Source organism: Panthera pardus, unplaced genomic scaffold, assembly GCF_024362965.1.
Source record: "Panthera pardus isolate Hobbes unplaced genomic scaffold, ASM2436296v1 HiC_scaffold_22, whole genome shotgun sequence".
NCBI classification, from domain to species: Eukaryota; Metazoa; Chordata; class Mammalia; order Carnivora; family Felidae; genus Panthera; species Panthera pardus.
The window spans coordinates 11,319,484-11,342,174 of record NW_026526788.1 but is presented as its reverse complement, the minus strand read 5'-3'; the positions used below and the strand labels follow the sequence as shown (position 1 = coordinate 11,342,174).

General features: G+C 40.2%; 1 long non-coding RNA gene across 1 annotated transcript; it reads left to right on the top strand.

The window, feature by feature from the left end:
- The first annotated feature begins 23 nt into the window (after positions 1 to 23).
- On the top strand, positions 24 to 18,190 carry LOC128779103 (uncharacterized). The gene is made up of 3 exons (XR_008425044.1): positions 24 to 131; positions 5,405 to 5,549; positions 17,695 to 18,190. It is a non-coding gene; the product is annotated as an uncharacterized LOC128779103 (long non-coding RNA).
- Positions 18,191 to 22,691: the final 4,501 nt, after the last annotated feature.

Below are 22,691 nucleotides of genomic sequence, written 5' to 3'. Positions count from 1 at the left end.
AACACCTTGTGGGCTGGCTGGGACAGAGCATGCTCTCCTGACAGCAGCCTCTAAGAGCTGGAATTAATCTGAAGCTCCCAGGACTTGAAGACAGCAGACACCCCCACACCCTCAGGGACTTCAGAGACCAGGTAATGACTAGTGATCTATTTGCGGGGACTGGTCACGGTATGTCAACGAGACATGGGAAATATTTGGAGGCACAGGAACTTTACATGTTGGTGAGGAATGTTGTATTTTGGTTCTACCACACTGAGCAAGAGATAGAGAGAGTATAATGTGACTATTCTGGACAGAGAAGATAGAATGCAGAGTTTTCTAAGACATGTCATAGTGAGTTTCAGAAAGCTGTGGCACTGAGAGAGCAGACATTGCCATATTTGAGTCTCCTCCAGGGGAAGTATCCTAAATCCACACCCAGGAAATGCAAGTGGAAGATTTTGTGGATTTAAGAGACCATTCTCTTGGATTGTGCATCTAAGGGGTTTGGGAAATGATGTCTGGATCACGTTTTAAGAACTTTTTGGAATTTTCAAAAGGCCCCCTATTATCGCGTTCTGTTGGCCTTGAGTATCTCTTCATCTGCGGGAAAATTTGGGCCAAGTGATTGGCTGGTGTTACTGTACCAAGTGACATTCCTGCTTATGGAACATTCTTCCAGTAGTTTGCAAGGACATGCCATTCTCCTTTTCTGCTGCTTTGTAATGAAGGGCTCTACTGGTGAGGCGTGAAAAAGTGGTTCCTACTAATGTGGCTATTATTGAAGAGTAACATGTTCCTCTAGCCCCATAAGGGAAGACCTGTGTGAAGGCCAGGGACGTGAGGATGGGCCAGCCTGGTGGACTCCTACCTCCCTGGGCGTTGGAAGATGGAATGATTGTCCTTTCCTTCTATGTGTCAAAGCCAAATGGTTATTTCCTTGATTTTACAATGTACTTGCCTTTTATCTTCTGTTTTCAGAAACACAAAAGTTGGTAGCAGACTTTCTTCACGTTCGGAAAAAAAGACACCTGTTTAAATATATAATCCCTTTAGCACACTAAAGACTTCAGATATGTGATACCGTGTGGAACTCACTGCGAGTGGGGATAAGAACATAGTGTCCAGGGTCATTTTATTCTAATAGAACTGGTTTTAATGTTCCTTCACCGACCTATTTATTCTATGTCTCCTTTACTTCATACAAGAAACTGAGGGATCAATTACCTCCTCCACAGCTCCTCCTTTGTTATCTGATTGATTGATTGATTTTTTATTTTTTATTTTTTATTTTGAAGCAACAGTCTTCCAGAGTTCAAGGGCTTGGCCCTCCACTTTGCAGAAGAGCCGTGAAAATATGGTGCCCTCTAGTGTTGGTCAATTTTTTTTTTCTTTTCTCCCTTGAGCATTTAATTCCCCATTTATCCTAAAAGTCTCCCCTGTTAGGGTTCCCCTGGGCTTGAAGCACAGAGCTACTGGCCTCTCGACCCTATTTGAAGATCCTGCCCAAGCTGCCAGAGTCCTTCCTTTGGTACAAAGTGCTAAACCCCCAGATCTGAGATTTGCAGGCCTGAAAATCCTATTGTGTAATGACTTCATCCCATTCACTTGTTAATACTCTCCTCACCCTTCCAGATTTCTTCTCTCACTCTGTGGGTGGTGGAATTCAGAAAACAGAGAACCAAACTAGATCCCAATTCTGATTAACTTGGCTGCTAACAGTTGTGCAACCTTGTGAGTCAAGCTTCTTTGGTGGGAGAGGAGAATATCAGAGCTTTGTGAAGGACGCTGAGGTGAGGACAAGACAGAATTTGAATTTTCGTAAACAGCCCAATTGGTTTCTGATGGATTATGTTGGATAAAAAGGGAAAAAGTGGCAAACGCCAAAGCATCTTAATCGACAGGAGAGAGTCTTGCGGCCAGCAAAGTCCCTGATGCCACTGCCCCAAAGCCTGTGATCAACAAACAGTGAGGTGGGGTCTGGGGGCTGCTGAGATGGTTATTACAAAATTGAAATACTCAGACTTGTGGATTTGCCCCATAAGAAGATTTCTAGGGCGTTTACTCAATAGTCATTAGGTTTAAAAGTTTATTTACTTATTTTTTGCGAGAGAGATAGAGCACAAGCAGGGGAGGGGCACAGAGAGGGAGAGAGAGGATCCCAAGCAGGCTCTGCACTGTCAGTGCAGAGCGCAATGCAGGGCGCAATGCAGGGCTCCAACTCACAAACTGCGAGATCACGACCTGAGCCGTAATCAAGAGTTGGACGTTCAACCGGCTGAGCCATCCAGGTACCCCAGTAGTCACTGGGCTTAAATTTAAACCTAATTATTATTTAAATATTTACATTTACACCTAATTATTTCTAAAAGTCTTAAGTGCATTTTTATTACAAGAGTAATTCAAGCTGCTAAAGTCATTAAGGAAAATATACAACCAATGCATGGCAAAAGAGAAAATTTTTATTTCTAGTGTCCAAAAATAATCATTAGCATTTTAGAGTAATCCTTCCAGTCTTTTTGAAGATCATACTTTTTTGGCTTATTTTTTAAAGCTATTTTACAAGTAGAATTGTAGTTAGATCTTTAAGTTGCTTAAAATAGTTTTTTACTCTATGGTCCCAGACAAACTGTGCAAAACTCCATAAGTGTGAACAAACTTTTAGGCCAACATGTAATTTTTTTTATCGTAATTTTAAACAACTGCAAGGGAGGCACTTGAAATTTAAATCGTTTTCATTTTGTGATGATCAAGTTGCATTTTCTTTTAAATTTGTATTTATGTTTTATTTATTTTTGAGAGAGAGAGAGAGAGAGAGAGAGAGAGAGAGAGAGCACAAGCCGGGGAGGGACAGAGAGAGGGAGACACAGAATCCAAAGACAGGTTCCAGGCTCTGAGCTAGCTGTCAGCACAGAGCCCAACGCGGGGCTCGAACCCACAAACTGTGAGATCATGACCTGAGCCAAAGTCAGACACTTAATCGACTGAGCCACCCAGGTGCCCCAAGTTGCATTTTCTTATAATTTTTCAGGGATTTCATTGTAATTTTTATTAGTATATAATTGGTCAAAGGATTGTAAATAGATTAAAACTTTAATGAATAATTGTTAAGCATTAAAACCAAATTTTATTAGCAATGAATCTCTTAATGACATGAATGGAATTTTCTAATTCATACACCCAGTGATGATTATTTATTGACAGATGAAACAAAACTCAGCATCAGTTATTTTCCATTTATTATTCAACCGTGTTGAAAAAACCATGTTTATACAACGCATTGAAAAACTGTGTTTATATAATGCTTTTCAACTCTTTTAATTCTTTCTGCAGCTGTGTGTCACAAATCACATAGTGATAGATCCAGAAAAGTTATTTTTTTTTTTTTTTTTTTTACGTTTATTTATTTTTGAGACAGAGAGAGACAGAGCATGAACGGGGGAGGGGCAGAGAGAGATGGAGACACAGAATGGGAAGCAGGCTCCAGGCTCCGAGCCATCAGCCCAGAGCCCGACGCGGGGCTCGAACTCACGGACCGCGAGATCGTGACCTGAGCCGAAGTCGGACGCCTAACCGACTGAGCCACCCAGGCGCCCCCAGAAAAGTTATTTTTAATCAACTACCCCCAACAACTCAAGTAGATTCTTTCCCAGTTTTTTGAAAGCAAAGAAGTAAAACCTAACACATTTGCAGAGGTGAATTGCCCTTGGGAAAGGAACTGCTTCTTTATCAACAATATCTTTGCCGACACCAATGTCACTGTGATCAAGTGTTCCCACAAACCCTACATCCTACTAAGATTTAGGAGAGGGGAGAGGCAGACCTGCCTTTTGTAGAGTTAGAACAGGAGAACCAGCTTGAAGCTAGAAACTCTCAGGTCATATCAATGTTAGGAGTCAAAGATCTAGAATCTGATTTCTTAAAAACTACTTATGTGTCTATGTATTTCTTGGAAAATCATTGCCTATTCTGGAATGAAGACCACTGGCATATATGATTCTTCCTCCCGACAATTTTTCCCCACTTACTGTGATATCCTAAGTGTGCCTTCATGTTATGATATAGTTTCCAGAAACATTTTAAGGGCTTTGATATGGAAATGTTGGGGTTCAGAGACAGCCAGGAAAGAATTCTTGAGACGTCTTTGGTGCAACAAGGTGGGTTTATGAAAGCACAGGGACAGGACCCGTGGGCAGAAGGAGCTGCACGGGGGTCGTGAGGAGTGAATGATTACATGCCTTTAAGTCGGCAGGGGGTCAGGGATAGCATAAGTCTCTAAGGAACTTGGAAGCAAGGTTTCCAGGACCTTGAGGGACTAGCTGTTGTTAGGAGAAGGTCATTTAGTGCTGTCTAGTAAAACCTTAGTCATGAGACCCTTCAGATGTGTATCAGGGGGCCATACGCTTGGAGGATGATTGCTAACATCTATCTGGAGAGTAGAGATAAAGGAAGTTTCCAAAGGAATTTTCATATGTTACAGTAGACTTACAGGATCCTGGGGGATCGTGCTAAGACTGCCTTTTGACCGTAGCGAAGTGTCAACATCAAGGCAGCTGAGCTCCTTAGTGGACAGTCACTCTGCCTTGTCTCAAAGACTTGTCAGTGGGCTGTAAGTTGTAAGGAAATTTATTTGTTTTCTTTTGCCTTTGTTTCCCACATTAGCTCTATCTACGGTCATTAAATAATTATCTAGTATATTTAATAAACGCATTAGATTTTATTTAAGCACCTCTTTACGATTGAACATGTTTTTAAGTTTTATTTCAAATGAGGAGTGAAAGCAGCTTTGTACAAAAAGATTCCCCCCACCCCATCTTAAAAGTGAAAAATGTATTTCCTCTTTTTTTTTTTTTTTTTTTGAGAGAGAGAGAGCTCACGCATGCGTGTGCATAAGCAGGGGAGGGGCAGAGAGAAGGGGAGAGAGAGAAACTTAAGCAAGCTCCACGCCTAGCACCAGGGCTCGATCTCACGACCCTTGAGTTCAGAAACTGAGCCAAAATCAAGAAAAGAACGCTAATCCACTGAGCCCCCCAGGCATCCTGCAAAATGTATTCTATTAGTATCCATTTATTGAGTAGAACCTCTGGGACATAAGACATGAATAGTCTTAAGAGGGTGTTGTAAAGATAGCAATGTTGTTTACCAAATGAGTTGCACTAATTTATGCTGAAACCAGTAATCATTGAGAACACCTGCTTTGCAACATAGTTTCCAGGTTCTTTTCACTCGAGTTATAATTATGTTCAATAAAAATGCACAAATCTTAAGGATGCAGTTTGGCGAGCCTTGACAAGATACAGAGCACTGCTGTCACCCAGAAATTTTCTCTTGTACCTTTCCAGCCAATGCCACCGCCAGACGCTGTCTTTTTTTTGGTTCCAATACATTCATTTTACCTGTTTCTTTTCTTTTCTTTTTCCCTAAGATTTTACTTTTACGTACTCTCTATACCCAACACCGGGCTCGAACTCACCACCTCGAGATCAAGAGTCGCACACTCCACCCGACTGAGCCAGCCAGGCACTCCTCATTTTACCTGTTCTCGATCTTCGTAGAAAAAGAATTATCAAGTAAGCATTCCTTCCCGTTTCGCTTCTTTCACTCAGCAACATGTTTGTGAGGTTTACCTCTGTTACATGTGTCCGTGAGTTCCACTGTGTTAATACAACACAATTGCGTATCCCTTCTATTAATTGATGGACATTTGGGCTACCTTCAGTAATTTGCTATTCTGAATAACGTTTCAAGAAACAAGACGAAGACAAGTCTTTGCATAGACCTATATTTTCTTTCATTTTGAGCAACTACCTAAAAATAGGACGGTAGTCTTATAGGGTTTTAGGAAATTGCCTGAGTTTTAAGTTTATTTATTTATTTATTTAGAGCAGGAGAGGGACAGAGAGAGATGGAGAGAGAGTCCCGAGTGGAGACATTGCCTAAGTTTTTGACGGTTGTAATGTTATAAACTCCCAACAGCAACGTATGAAAGATCTGATGGCCCCTCCTCTCCAACATTTGCTTTTGTTGGTCTCTTTAATGTTAGCCAATCTAACGGGTGTTTAGCAGTCGATCACGAGGGTTTTATTCTGCATTTTTCTGATGATAAACAATATTGAGCATCGTTTCACCTGTTTATTGGCCCTTCCTGTACCCTCTTTTGTGAAGTGACTCTCCAAGCGTTTGGCTCATTTTAAATTTAATTGTATGTCTTAACACACTCCAGTTCCATCCACGTTGAGGGGAAAGGGGGTGATGGCCATTGAGGAGGGCACCTGTTGGGATGAGCACTGGGTGTTGTATGGAAACCAATTCGATAATAAATTTCATATTAAAAAAAAGAAGTTATTTAAAAAAATGTATGTCTTATTATTACTTATATGTTGAAAGCTCCTAGTCATACATACTTTACTAGATATCGGTTGAAATATTTTCATATCTGTGATTTGCCTTTTTATTTTCTTAACGGCGTTGTTGACAACCACAAGTTTTTTTGTATTTTATAAAGCCTCCTTTATAAAGATATAAATATTGTATAAATATATATTTTCTTTTATAGTTGTCGATCCCAAATTTGTAAAAATATTATCTTCTATCTTCTTCTAAGAGCTTTACAGTTTAGTTTTTGCTTTTAGATTTGCAATACACCTCAAGTGTGCTTTTATGCCTCGTTGAAGAAGTGCATCGTTTTTTTTTTTTTCAAAATTGATATCCAGTTGCCCCAGCGAAATTACTAGTAATTTCTCAGTAATTACCCAGTAACTACTGAAAAAAATGTTTCTTTTCTCATTGTTTGGCATTAGAACCTATGTCAAAAGTAATTAGATTACATACAATTTGGTCCATTTATGTACTTTATTCTTGTGATGCATCATTTCCAATCCTTATGCCAATACCACATTGTCTTGATTACAGGTAGCTCCGTTGGAAATCTGAAAATTGTGTAATGTCAGCCCTCCTGCCTCACTATTCTTTTTAAATACCTTAGGCTACTGTAGGGACTTTGTATTTCTATAGGAATTTTAAAATCAACCTGTCATTTTTTTAAGACAGAGTCTGCTGGGATTTTCCTTGGAACTTAATCAATATAGAGTTCAATTTGGGAACTGCCAGCTTAACAATATGGTGTCTTTTATGTATATAGTAGGCAATACCTCTCGCTTGTTTACGTTTCCTTAAGTTTTGTGATTTTCAACGTGAAGATCCTGCTGGTCTCTTGTTCAGATTGCTCGTATTACTTTTGTTTTTTATGCCAATCATCTCATATTTTAAAACTTCTGTTTCCTAAGCATTTTTGGTTAGCATAAGGTAAACAATTGCTTTTTTTATATACTACCTGACGTCCCGATGCTTTTCCGCTTTTCCTCATTAGATCTAGCAATTTTTGTTCAGATTAGTTAAGATTTTCTAAATGTGCTCTTACGTCGCCTGCAGCTAAATACGGTTTCACCTCTACTTTGCCAGTTTTATGCTTTCTTGTTTCGTTTTCCCTTTTTCTTTTGGCTTTATTTTATTCCATACCACCTGCAGCTCCCTGCTGAATAGAAGGGAGAGGAGCAGGTATCCTGTCTTTTGTCCCATTTTTAAAGGGCAAGTATTCAGTATTTGACTGCTGATCATAATTACAGCTGGAGAATCTTTCACACGACCCCTTCGACTTACTGAGGAATTTCCATTTATACTTCACTGGGAACTTTCGGTTACGAAGAGGAATTGAGTTTTGTCAAATATATTTTCTAGTTTTGAAATGAATCTTTTATTTGCTAATTTGATTCATTTCTGTAGTCTTCTAACAGTCCTGGCCACCAGAAGATTCAGAACAATGTATCAGGAAGGAAAGTATCCCAACCGAGCTCTCTCAGTTAAAGTCACATCTTCTTTTGCCACTTTTTCAACATAAGAAATGGACCATACAGTTCAGTAGTATTTTCAGCTAAGAGAGCTAGAACCGGCAATGACAATAACAACTAAGGAAGCAAGTAATCTGCAGCTACCTGCTTCCATTCTCACGTTTGGTCGGCAAATCCAGGCTGTGGACCTACCATGTGCCACAGATGAATGGCCTGAGTTCCCATAAGTGGTGGACAGCTAAAGTGCTCGCTATAAACACATTACCGCTTCCTCAGAATAATTCCTGATTTCTCCAGACTCCGCTCTGTGAGTCATTTGAGCCGAAGTTTGCGTTCTTCTATGAACCACAGCACCTGTTCGGCCTAATGACGGCCTCTGTGGGGATCTACACCTGATTTATCTGGGCAGTTTCCACTTTCACTTCTGTTCATTTGCCTCAGAGAGCATGGTCCTCTGTAGAAGCCCTTTGACACCAAAAAGCGAATGCTATTCTTCCTGCTACAGAGGGAAGGACGGGGGAAGGGACAAAGAATGATGTAGAAGGAAAAAGGAGGAAGAGAGGGAAGGAGAGAGGGAAGGAGGAAGAGATTGAGAGACAGAGGGAAACCTTCGAATGGTGCACAACAAACATCAGTAATTTCTCCTTGTCTTGAATAAAGTAGCTTATCCCAGTTTTTACCAAAGGGTCAGAAATGAGGAAGCGGCCAGATGAACGGCCGCTTTTTTTTTTTTTTTTTACCAACTTCTTTTGAATGAAATTTTTAGCTTATGGCTTTGTATATTGAATTACTGAAAAGTCCATGAACATGATCATGCTGGTGGTCATGAAAAGGCGTGAAATGATTGAAGGAACGCTCTAGCACACACAGGAGAGTGAGTGTAGAGGAGGGATTGACTGTAGTATCTTGAATCAAATGACCTCCACGTAAATCTCAGCGCCAGCAATTACGGCCTGCGTGAATTTAGCGAACGAACTAGCCTCTCTGTGCCTCAGTTTCTCCCTCTGCCAAACAAATGAAAAGGAGATAATAACACTAGGACCTACGAATAAAGTTGTTCCGTGGCCGAAATAGGTTAATTCATATCAACCACTTTCTAAAAGCTCCTGGCTCAAGGTTATTTTCAAAAATTATTGTTATACAGGACACATACTGAAAATGGTAGCTGCTATTATTGTTATATATAAATACATATAAGTTAAGTTAAATTTTAGTTAGGTGACATATAGTGTAGTAATGAGTTCAGGAGTAGAATTCAGTGACTCATCACCGACATAAAACACCCAGTGCTCATCCCAAGTGTCCTCTTTTTTTTTTATTAATTTTTTAATGTTTATTTATTTTTGAGAAAGAGAGACAGAGACAGAGACAGAGCATGAATGGGGGAAAAACCGAGAGAGAGGGAGACACAGAATCGGAAGCAGGCTCCAGGCTCTGAGCTGTCAGCACAGAGGTCGGAGGGAGGCTTGAACTCACCAGCCTTGAGATCATGACCTGAGCTGAAGTCAGACACTTACTGACTGAGCCACCCAGGTGTCCCAATTGTTTAAATGTCTGGTAGAATTACCCTAGAAAGCCATCTGGCCCAGGACTCTTGTTTTGGGGAGATTTTTGATTACTGATTCAATTTCTTTGCTGGCTATGGGCCTGTTCAAATTTTCCATTTCTTCCTGTTTAAGTTTTGGTAGTTTGTGAGTTTCTAGGAATTTGTCCATTTCTTCCAGATTGTCCAGTTTGTTGACATATAATTTTTCATAGTATTTTCTTATAATTGTTTGTATTTCTGTGATGTTGGTTGTGATCCCTTTCTTTCACTCATGATTTTATCTGTTTGGGTCCTTTCTCTTTTCTTTTTGATAAATCTGGCTAGGGGTTTATCATTTTTGTTTATTCTTTGAAAGAACCAGCTATTAGTTTGTTGATCTATTCTACTGTGTTTTTGGTTTCTATATCATTTATTTCAGCTCTGATCTTTACTCTATCCCTGCTTCTGTTGGTTTCAGGCTTTATTTGCTGTTACTTTTCTAGCTCCTTTAGGTTGTGTATTTGGGACCTTTCTTGCTTCTTGAGGTAGGCCAGAATTGCAATGCACTCTCCTCTTAGGACTGCCTTTGCTGCTGCATCCCAAAGGGTTCGGACTGTCATATTTTCATTTGCTTCCATGTATTTTTTTAATTTATTTTTTAATTTCCTGGTTAACCCATTCATTCTTTAGTAAGATGTTCTTTAACCTCCATGTATTTGAGGGCTTTCCAAATTTTGTCTTAGGGTTGACTTCAAGCTTCATAGTGTTGTGATCTGAAAATATGTATGGTATGATCTCAATCTTTTTGTACTTGTTGAGGGTTGATTCGTGATCCAGTATGTGGTCTATTCTGGAGAAGTTCCATATACACTTGAAAAGAATGTGTTCTGCTGCTTTAGGATGAAATTTGCCAAATAGATCTGTTCAGTCCATCCAGTCAAAGCCATTGTTCAGCGCATCATTCAAAGCCATTGTTTCCTTGTTGATTTTCTGCTTAGATGATCTGTCCATTGTTGTAAGTGGGGTGTTAAAGTCCCCTACAATTGTATTATTAACAATGAGTTTCTTTATATTTGTTATTAATTGATTTCTATATTTGGGTGTTTCAAGTTGGGGGCATAAATATTTACAACTGTTAGACCTCGATGGATGGACCCCTTAATTATGATATAATGCCCTTCTTCATTTCATATTACAGTCTTTGTTTAAAATCTAATTTGTGTGTTACCAGTATGGCTATTCTGGCTTTCTTTTGATGTCAATTAACATGATAGATTGTTCTCTATCTTTCAATCTGAAGGTGTCTTTAGGTGTAAAATGAGTCTCTTGTAGGCAGCATATAGGTGGATCTTGGGTTGTTGTTGTTGTTGTTGTTGTTGTTGTTGTTTTTATCCATTCTGATACCCTGTGTCTTTTGACTGGAGCATTTATTCTATTTCCATTCATAGTGATTACTGAAAGATATTAATTTAGTGCCATTGCATTACCTGTAGAGTTGGTGTTTCTGGTGATGTTCTCTGGTCCTTTCTAGTCTTCGTTGCTTTTGGTATTTTTTTTTTTCTCCACTTACAGATTCCCCCTTAAAATTTCTCACAGGGCTGGCTTAGTGGTCATGAACTTTCATTTTTGTCTGGGAAACTCTTTATCTCTCCTTCTATTCTGAATGACAGCCTTACTGGATTAAAAAAAAAGTGGGCTGCATATTTTTCCCATTCAGCATGTTGAATATATCCTGCCACTCACTTCTGGCCTGCCAAGTTTCTGTGGATAGGTCTGCTGTGAACCTGATCTGTCCTCCCTTGGAGGTTAAGGACTTTTTCCCTTGCTGCTTTCAGGATTCTCTCCTTGTCTGTGTATTTTGTGAATTTGACTCTGATATGTCTTGGCAATGGTTGACTTTTGTTGAATTCTGAATTTTGTTGAATTTCATGGGAGTTCTCTGTGCTTTTTGGATTTTGATGTCTTTGTCCTTCCCAGATTAGGAAAGTTTTCAGCTATAATGTGTTCACATAAACCTTCTGCCCCTTTTTCTCTCTTTTCATCTTCTGGGACTCTTATGATACAAATGTTATTATGTTTTAATAAGTTTCTGAGTTCCCTATGTCTGCCTTCATGATCCATAATTTTTGTTTTTCTCTTCTTTTCACCTTCATTATTTTCCATAATTTTATCTGCTCTATCGTTCATTCGCTCCTCTGCCTCATCCATTCTTGCTGTCATTGCACTCATTCAGATTTGCATCTTGGCTATAGCATTTCTAATTTCGGCCTGACTAGATTTTAGTTCTATTATCTCTGAAGAAAGAGATTCTCTGTTATTTTCTATGCTTTTTTCAAGCCCAGCTAGAATCCTTATAATCATTTTTTTTTAATTCAACTTCAGACATCTCACTTATATTTGCACTGATTAAACCTCTAACCATGAGTTCTACTTCCTGTTCTTTCTTTTGGGGTGAATTTTTCCATCTTGTTATTCTTTCCAGAAAAGAAAAAGAAGAAAGAAAAAACAAGCAAAGAAAGACAAAAAAAAAAAAAAAGGCAAAAAATCCTAGGTGTGTTTTGGTTTGCTTGTTAAAAAAAAAAAATCTAGTTCCAAAAATTGAAATAAAATAAAAATAAGAAAACAAAAAAATACTAAATAATATAAAATATATACAAATAAAAATAGTAGAAAAATAAGAAAATAAAACAATAAAACAATAAAGAATAAAAGTAAACAGGAAGCTAGATCTTATTTCCCCTAGAAGTGTAGCTTGGTAGCAGTCTGTCCTCAGTAGACTTGGTGGGAGCAAGGGGTTTGTGCTGGTTTTCTGGGGGAAGTGCTTGCCGTGCTCATTCTGAGGCTGATTTATTTCAGCGGAAATGCGATTCCAGGCTTCAGCGGGTTGGGGCTTGGTGTAAACATCTCTGGCCTCCACTAGGTGGCGCTGTTTGGCTCCCTGACGGCTGTCAGCTCTGATGAGCAGAATAAATATGATGGCGCTCAGCTCCCTAGCCCTAGAGCTGAAAGATGGGGTTCCCCATTCTTCAGGGAACCCTCATAGAAGAACAATCAATCACCCCCTTGCGTCCCTGGTTTCTGTCAGAATCCTGCAGTCACACGGCCTGTCTCCAAGCTTTTTTTTTTTTTTTATCTCAGGTGTGCAACTGAATTAGAAAATTCCAAATTGTAGGGACTCATTTCCCCTGGGAGAACCTGCTCTGTTCTCCTGGAGGAGGGTCTTGCCAGGCTTTTGCCCGCCTGTGCAAGGAAAGTGGTGGCACACCTGTAGAAGTGGTTCAGAGTTTATGTCAAAACAGAGCCAAAGGCTGGAATCCTTGCTTGCTGCCCTCAGCCCTAGTAACTTGCTCCTGTGCCTGGAAATAGCATAGCACGTGGGCGTCGCCCATCCTTCTTTCCACCCCGGGGGTCTTCAGACCCACACTGTCACTCCTGAGATTCCTCCCTGCTTTGCCATCTGAGCACCCTCAAGCCAGGCACATCCCCACTGTAGCGGACTTCTAGAAGGTCAGATTTTGTGCTCCACTGCTTATAATACTCTGTGGTAGCCTCCCTAAACAGGCTCCCTCCCCACCGTACCCACAGCTATATCTCTCCCAAGACGACTCTACGCTTCTCCTACCTTCCGGAAGGTGGTCGCTTTTCTGCTAGTAGACTTGCATTTTTTGTTCTCTCAGACCTCCAGTTGGTGTCTTGGGCATTCAGAATGACTTGATAACTGCCTACCTTTGTTTGAGGGATGAGACAAGCTTAAGGTGTCCCTAATCCTCTGCCATCTTAACCTCCCCCCCCAACCCCCCCATAGCTGCTATTATTATCATTGTATTTTATTTTTTCATTATAAATGTCACTAATAATACCACTTTTATCGCTGATGACTGGAAAAGAGAGACAGATGAGTATTCAAAGCAAAAAATATATGTATTCCTGAAAGAGACATGATTTTATGGACAGGATTTTCTGGCATAGCCATGGTTCTGCTCCCTCACTGCCAGGGCATGACTAATTGTGTCCTGCCAGAATCATTTACAAAGGAAAGACTAGTACCATTTCTCTGCAAAACTTATAACCGAAAAAGAAATCAGTTTGAATAACGTAGCAGCACGTGGAGACTGAATGACTTTGGCTCTGTGACCTGTCAGTTGAGTTAGAATCGAACAATTTTATCAAGTATCTAACATGTGCCAAGTATTGTAAGTTCTCTTTCAGGAACTAAGCCTGTAAAACTGCCCTTAAAATGAAGACTGAGAGGTGAAATACAAAGCAGAATGCCAAGATATTTTCTTATTGAATAATTAAATGAAATGTCAGCCAGGAAGCAAAACAAAAGAGCAAACCCGGCTGATGATCTGGAAGGGATTTGGGGGTTATTTCTACAGACATCGTAATTCAGATCTCCTTGGAAAAGGCTACGAATTCAAGCTTACCCAATTGTTACCAAAATACGTACTACTCGTCTTTGAAATGTTTATGAAGAAAGGGTGTGACAAGCAGCTTTCTATGTAATTTAAGAGAATTGGAACAATTTCCACTTAGAATTACCAACAATTGGAAAATGGTTTGATGTTTCGTGGTATCATCTTCAAGCTCATTAGAAGCACATTTCAGAGCAAAGGGCAGGGATTAACTCAAAAGAGTTGAACCAGGCAGGAGAGAGAGAATCTGGAGGGATGAAGGCAGGGAGATCACAGGTGTGGGAAACAGGGACAAAGGCAGAGAAACAAGAATTCCATCTGTCTGGTGACATGCTTCTCCAAGTGTGAATTTGGAGCCACCTAGATCCAGAACCACCTGGAGGTACTAATTAAAAATGCAGCCCTTGGGCGCCTAGGTGATTCAGTCGGTTAAGCCTCCAACTCTTGATTTTGGCTCACGTCATGATCTCACAGTTCTTGAGATCGAGCCCTGTGTCAGGCTCTGTGCTGACAGCATGGAGCCTGCTTGGGATTCACTCTCTCTCTCTCTCTCTCTCTCTCTCTCTCTCTCTCTGCCTCTCCCCTTGTCACTTTCTCTGTCTCAAAAATAAATAAACTTTTTTTAAATGCAGCTCTTAAAATAATAAGATAATAAAATAATAAAATGCAGCTCTTGAGTCTATACTTTACCTTAGAATCAGAATCTCTGAGAGACAGGGTTGAAGATCCCAGTATTTTTAACATATACAAACAAAGACTCTGAGGTTTGAGAAACAGAGTGGATGGACCTCACATGGCAAGGATATTGGGCCACTGTGGCTGCGTCTTCTTTCTGTTTTCGACACTTTCTTAAGGTATAACTTGCATATCGTGATGTAATTTGCTGCTATAAGAGTGCAAGCCAGGACCTTTGACAAATATACCCATGTAACTGCCATAAGATCAGTCTTGATATTAAATATCCCTCACCTTAGACAATCCCTTTATGTTTCTTTGCTGCCTAGCCCCCAAATCACCCTCGATCTGATTTCTCTCACCACATATTAATATCGATTTTTGTCTATATATCTGTATATATCTGTATATATATATATCTGTATATATATATCTGTATATATATATATATACAGATATATATATATTTGTATCTGACTTTCTTCTTTAGCTCAAGATAATGCTTTTAAGTTTTACCCATGTGGTTATACGTATCAGTCATTTGTTCCCTTTTTATTCCCAAGTAGCATTTCATTGGACAGATAACCCATATCTGTTCATCCATTCCATAATTGACAGCTATTTGGGTTATGACTAGTTGAAGCCTATTGTGAATAAACGTGGTACGAATATTTATTTATAAATCCTGTAGAAAAACATAGATTCTCCTTTCTCTTCGTAAATACCTAAGGGTGGAAATAGTGAGTCATGTGGTAATTGTATACTGTATATTTAACCCTATAAGCCTATGGACTTAGTCCATAAATACTGTATATTTAACCCTATAAGACTATGGACTATAGTACTTACTAGTCACGTATATACCTTCTTTTGTTCAAAGTCTTTGTCCATTTTATTAGCGGCTCTTCGACCTCTTATTGAATTGCAAGAGATCTTTACATATTCTGGATAAAATTTCTTTGTCAGATTTTTGTTTTACAAATATTTTCTCAGGGCGTCCGAGTGGCTCAATCAGTTGAGCGTCTGCCTTCGGCTCAGGTCATGATCGCGCGTTTCGTGGGCCCAAGCCCCGCGTTGGGCTCTTGTGCTGACAGTTCAGAGCCTGGAGCCTGCTTCGGATTCTGTGTCTCCTTCTCTCCTTGCCCCTCCCCTGTTCATGCTCTGTGTCTCTTTCTCTCTCAAAAATAAATAAATATTAAAAACAAATAAGTATTTTCTCAAAGTCTATGGCTTGACTTTTGGATTTCTTAGTGTTGTCTTTTCAGCAGTACGGTTTTCAATTTCGATGAGATCCAATCCATCATTTTTGTCTTTCATGCTTTTTATGTCCTAAGATATCTTTGCCTACCCTGAGGTCATGAAGATTTCCTTTGTTTTTGTTTCAGCTTGACAGTTTTTGCTTTTATGGTCAGGCTAATAATTTACTTTTAACTTTTGCCAACGGCGTGAGTTAGGGACTGAGTTTTTTTTCTCTCTCTCTTATGTACCCTCCTAGCACTGTTTTTGCAAATATGATTCTCTTCCATTGGATTACCTTCGAGGCTTTGTCCAAAATCAGTTGACTCTGTGTGTGTCTATATTTGTGCAACAGTTGTCGTGTCCCATTGCACTAGACATTTATCATATGACACTGCCCCATAGTGCCGATTGCCGCAGCTTGTACACCTTGAAATGAAGTCGTGTCAGTCATCCAACTTCACGTCTTTTGCCAATACATTTTGGCTATCTAGATCACTTTAAAATGTGATGTAAATTTATTTTGGCCTCATAAAATGATTTGGGAAGTGTTTCTTCCTTTTCTATTTTTTTTTTTTGAGGGGGGCCTAATTGTCATAATTTTTTCCTTAAATTTTATTTTTTTTTTAATTTTTTTTTTTTAACGTTTATTTTTGAGACAGAGAGAGAGACAGACCATGAACGGGGGAGGAGCAGAGAGAGAGGGAGGCACAGAATCAGAAGCAGGCTCCAGGCTCTGAGCCATCAGCCCAGAGCCCAACGCGGGGCTCGAACTCATGGACCGTGAGATCGCGAGATCGTGACCTGAGCTGAAGTCGGACGCTTAACCGACTGAGCCACCCAGGCGCCCCATTTTCCTTGAATTTTAAATAGGATATTCACTAAGGAAACAATGAGGGTTTCCTTTGTTTATTATTCATAAATCTTTTTTTTTTTTTACTTTTTTCATGCTTATTTATTTTTTAGAGAGAGAGACAGGGTGTGAACGAGGGAGGGGCAGAGAGAGAGGGAGACACAGAATCAGAAGCAGGCTCCAGGCTCTGAGCCATCAGCACAGAACCCGATGCAGGGGCTCGAACCCACAAACCATGAGATCATGATCTGAGCAGAAGTCAGATGCTTAACCGACTGAGCCACCCAGGCACCCCATATTATTCATTAGTCTTTTTAAGGACTGAAGTATAACCTGCCCCAACTCAAACAAAAATCATTTTTAACAAATAAGACTAATATTTACTAGTCATGATACTCAGAAGTGAGATTTTTGTTTGTATTTATTTTTGAGAGAGTAGGCACAAGCATGAGCAGGGAAGGGGAAGAGAGAGAGGGAAAGAAAAGATCTCAAGTAGGCCCTACACTGTTAGCACAGAGCCCAATGTGGGGCTTGAAACCATGAACTGTGAGATCATGACCTGAGCTGAAACCAAGAGTCAGATGCTTAGCCAACTGAGCCACCCAGGGCCCCCAAATTTAATTTCTTTAATAGAATACAGTTCATCAAATCTTCTACTTCTTCTTTGAAACAGAAATTGTTAAAGTTGTGTTTTTCAAAGAATTCGTCCAGTTAATCTAATTTATCAAATTTATTAGCTTGTAGTTTTCATCGTATTCCCTTATTATAATTTTATTATTTGTAATAGCATTCATGATATTCATTCTTTAATTTCTTATTCTGCTGCTTTATATAACTCTATTTTTTCCCAGTGCTTATCAATTTTATAAATCTTTTCAAAGAACCAACTTTGGGATTTGTTACTTTTCTCTAATCTTCTGTTTTTTACTTTATTGATTATTTCCTCTTATCTTTATTACTTTTTTCTTCTATTTACTATGGGCTTAATTTTCCTTCAATAAGGTAGAAGTTTGTGTCATTGATTGTTAACTTTCCTCTTTCCTAATATAAGTGAATATACATTATTATATGCTACATTATAAATTAACATAATTATATTACATATTACTAATTTTGACATGTAATATTTTTTATTCACTCAATTGCAAATATTTCCTAAGCAAGCTTTGAAAACCCAGGAAGGCCAGTTTCTGTGTATGGCTCTGATGAATCCCAGTCTGCTCAATGAATAAAGCTAACGATGGAGTCTCTGTACCTTCATATTCTGGCCAATTCTCACCCCATTTTTGCAACAGAGTGAAAAATTGGGGTGCGGATTCACTGAGAGTGCTGTCCAAGCATTGACATCAGCCCTGGTTGAACGTCTGCTTAATAAGCCTGACAGCAACTATTCTGAAGCAATGAGAAAAGTAGAAGAAAGTTTCTATTTATTTCTATCATTTTTGGGTTGAGAAATCGGTATCCTTGATGCGATCGTCAATGTATCTTGTCAGTGCAAAATGCATCGTGAGAGCTGCCTCCCGATGATCCACATGAACGTGATATAAAATAGTGAAACTCAATGTGAGACAGAAAAGGCAGCAGGACAACGTTCTCTAGGACGTCTCCTGCGTCTCCCTGGCTGCACTAGCTGGAGGGTGAGACAGAAAACAACCAGGAGATAAAGAGTTTTGAGCAGTGGAGGACAGTCCTTCAAGCAGTCCCGTTCTCCAAGCGAACTTGGGTAAGTGCATAGCAGGGTCTCAGCACCGCGGAGGACATCTGCCTGCAGAAAACTTTCACAGATGACGTTCCAGTTTTTGGCTACTTGTGTCCTTTTAGTCTTCACTTAATTACACAGATTTTTTTTTTTTTTGGTGTAGAAAATAGAAAAAAAGAATATATATACATGTATATATATGTAATAAAGCAGCATTTCCCAAGAGCGTTCCTTAGAAAATTTGGGCCACAGTATGTTTAACGGGTGTTAGTCAATGAATAAAATTTCACAAGCAAGTGGAACTGCAGAAAAGTAGATTATAGTCAAACAGGATCAGAATTGCAGAACTACACTGATCCTTAATTATAATATTGTCAACCAAGACTCTCTGAGCACATCATCATATAGCATTTGTATATATATGTGTTTATAACAACAGCAGTATTTTTCACTCCAGGGGACATTTAGAAAGATGAGGAGGGGTATTTGCATGATCTACTGCGTGGCTTTTGTCGTTTCATGGGCAAGAACCAGGGATGATAAACATATGATCATATGTAATTTATGTATATGATATAAGCTATATATGTGCATACCTATGTGTGTATAATATATACAGTCTAACACATGCTTTCCCCTGAGCTCTTACAAGTAGCACCTTTCGGGAATCATGTTTACTAGAAAAAGCAGTGTGAAATGCTGATTTAGAGTGATAACTCAATATAATCTACATAGATTATATATATATAGATTATATATATAGATTATACATAGATAGATTATATAGATAGATTATATATAGATAGATTATATATAGATAGATTATATATATAGATTATATATAGATAATATATATATGTATATAGATTATATAGATAGATTATATATAGATAGACTATATATAGATAGATTATATAGAGAGAGATTATATAGATAGATTATATAGATAGATAATATATATGTACATAGATTGTATATATATAGGTTATAGATAGATTATAGATAGATTATATATATAGATAGATTATATAGATAGATTATACATATGGATAGATTATATACATATAGATAGATTATATATAGAGAGAGAGATTATATATAGAGAGATTATATATAGAGAGATTATAGATAGATAGATTAGATATATATGTCTAATATATAATCTCTCTTTATAAATAAATCTAAAATATGCATAACTTGTGTTGACCAAGTCTGGCGACTTGAGGCCCCAGGATCTCACCTTTAAGGACTGAGCACCCCTGGCACTTGTCGTATCTGCGCTCTTAGTCCTAACATCTCTGGGCACCGCTGTGAATCAGGAGGATGTCAACGTGAGATGCTGTCATGGAAACACGTCAGAGAAATCCGAGGACTCTTGGAGTGTCGCGAAGGAGAGGTGTCTAAGTCGGGCAGACTCACCCGACAGTGATAGCTAATACTACGAGGCTCAGATAGGGCCGAGCAGGGCACCCCTGGAAAGGGCAGGTAAGCAGAGGCCTGGGGAGGGGTGCCTGAAGAAAGGCTGTTGGGTTAGAACCTGCCACAGGATGGAACACGCAGGCTCCTCTTGTCGGGACACGTCGCCCTTCCAAACCCAGACCCATTGCACAGAGGTATGAAACAAAGCGGCCAAAGGGGCTCTGTGTCACGGCTACAAAGCACAGCCTGTCATGACCGGTACATTCTTGCGCCATCCCTTGGGAAGACTCCAGCTCTTTCTACCAGCTGCACCCTGGCAAAGCCACCTAGCGCTCCTCCTCTGCACAGGCCCCCTCCCCCGCTACCCCTCCCCCCCTCCCACCCCACCTCTGCTCTCCAGCGTGGCCATCAGATTCACTTGCAAGGATTGTAACTGGGAGGCCTCAAATGCCAACCACTCTGCAGACACCGGGGCATCTAAATTGTAAATGCTTTGAGACAAAAGACCGTTAAAGACAAAAAACTCCCTAATGATTTCCCATAAGAGAAATCCTGAGTTAAGGGTGTAATCAACTCTCAAAGCCTACCTGTCAGAGAGGACCCATGAAGGGATGGGGGGTGGGGGCGGGTAGGAATTGTTACTGATCCATGATCACAGCAGCGGACTCAGGGAACAAGCAGGTAAGCCCTGGGGCTCCGAAGGCCAGCTTCCCTCTCGGTGGGGACCAGGGGTCCCGACGAATAGAGAACAGAGTTCTGGGCTGGCCTGCCAGCACTGTTGCCCAACAAACTCAGATAAACTCGGCTCAAGAGAAGCCAGAGAAGGGTTTGGAAGAGAAAAAAGGATTAATTGGGGGGGGGGGGGGAGAGGCGGCAGCTGGGGGAGGTGACAGGCTCCTGTCTTAACAACCCACCTCTCTGTGGCAAGGACACCTAGGGTTTCATGGGAGAGTTTGGGGACGGGGGAGGGGTACGTGCAGGAGAGGAGGCAGGGTGCTCCGTCTTGGATGGGGGTGCGTAGCCACAGGCAGGGAAGGGCACCTGTGGGGGTGGTCTTCTAGGCCTTTCGTTATTGCCATCAGGGCTTTTCTGGTCTGCTGGTTGGAATGTTCTTGCAAAACGTCTTGGTCAATGCCTCAGGGAAGTGCGATAAAGAGTAAGTACAAGGGGTTCTAGTTAGAGCGTGTGTGGAGCTCCGTTTCTGGTTCTCCCTGTTGTGTCTACACCTGAGCAAGAGGGCTCGCTGGCGGACGAAATAGTGAGTCAGCATGGGGTCATCTTTAAGATTAAGTCGTGCACTCATTCAGTCTTTCACCCATTTATTTATTTGACAAGCCTTCATAAGAACCTCCATGCTGTAATCTCACGGTTTGTGAGACCCTCCGTGCTAGCTCCGGAGAGACAGAAATGAGAAGGAAAACATTTCTGTTCACAAGGAACCCAGCCACCTAGCTGTTTCTCACTCGCTGGAAGACATATGAATCACTTGGAATCTGAAAATGCAGATCCCTGGACACCGCCACAGAGTCTCATTCACTTTGGCTGGGGTGGATTCTAAGAGTTATCACTGTGGGGTTTGGGGCGGGTTTTTTTTAATGGTAATCATGATGCCTATACTAATCAGGCACTTAGTAGCCAGAGGGCCCTGTAAACCTTTTCTGCATCCACCAGTTGGTCAAGGGCACAAAATGGTCGGTAAATTTCCTTCACGGTCTGGCAACAAGAGTCAGATTCTGCCGTCATCACTCTGTTTGAGCTCAGGCACATGACTTGACCTCTCTGAGACGCAATTTCATTTGAAATAAAATGGAGATGATATTTCTTATCCCTTGGGATAATTTTGAGAATGAAATGAGATCATGTATGTCTGACACCTAACTCGGCACATAATCGGCTCTCAATAGTTGCGATAGTGATCATTGTTACTGTTGGTGGTGTTAACACTACCATTGTGATCAACCAGAGTTAAGTTCTATTAATCAATATTAGTTACATACAAATGTGCTATGTTGATATAAAAGTACGTATTTACTACATTAATCGTATTAATTATACTATACATTAATTATGTTCATGCAGATACTCAACAGAGATTATGATCTTGATGAATCCAAGAGAGAGATTCATGGAATTTTCTATAACAATACTGAAGGCCTCTTCTGAAAAATCCTTCCATTTCCTACCGGCTGCGATTTACCATCTGTCTTCATTTTGTTGCTTTTAAACTTAAGTGGTTTCAGGGCAGCTGGGTGGATCAGTCAGTTAAGCGTCAGAGTCTTGATTTCAGCTCAGGCGATGCTCTCGTTGTCGTGGGATCCAGCCCCATGTCAGGCTCTGTGCTGAGTGTGGAGCCTGCTTAAGATTCTCTTTCTCTCCGTCTGCCCCTCTCCTCTGCTCATGTGCTCTCTGTCTCTCTCTAAAATAAAAAAAAAATTTTTTTTAGTTAAAAAAATAAACTTAGGTGGTTTCAAAGCCAAATGAGGAATATAATCATCTTTCTCCCCCATTGTTTCCAGAATTTCCATCCAGCCTAGATGGCTCAGTTGACTGAGCATCCAACTCTTGATTTCAGCTCAGGTCATGATCTTAGGGTCGTGAGATTGAGCCCCGTGTTGGGCTCCAGCTGAGCAGGGAGCCTGCTTGAGATGCTCTCTCTTTCTCCCTCTCTGCCCCTCCCCTGCTCATGCACAGATGTGTTTGTGCACGTGCTCTCTCTCTCTCTCAAAAAATAAAAATAAAATTAAAAAAATTACAAAGCATGGAAAGTCCTAGGAAATGAGAGAGTGATCACCCAAATAGTCACCATCTAAATATAACCGTAATTAAAATTTGGTGCTTATGTAACTGAACTCACATGACTTCACTCCTTGGTGAGTCATAGGTAGAGACTGGTCTATGTGGTCACACAAAATAAACTTTATGGGCAGCAAATAAGGAGATCACGGGGAATAACTTCCAAAGCCGGGAATCCCCAATGGGATGGGCTCCTTTCACATAGGGTTAGGATGAATATTTAGAGAGAGGAGCCTCGTCATCCAATATG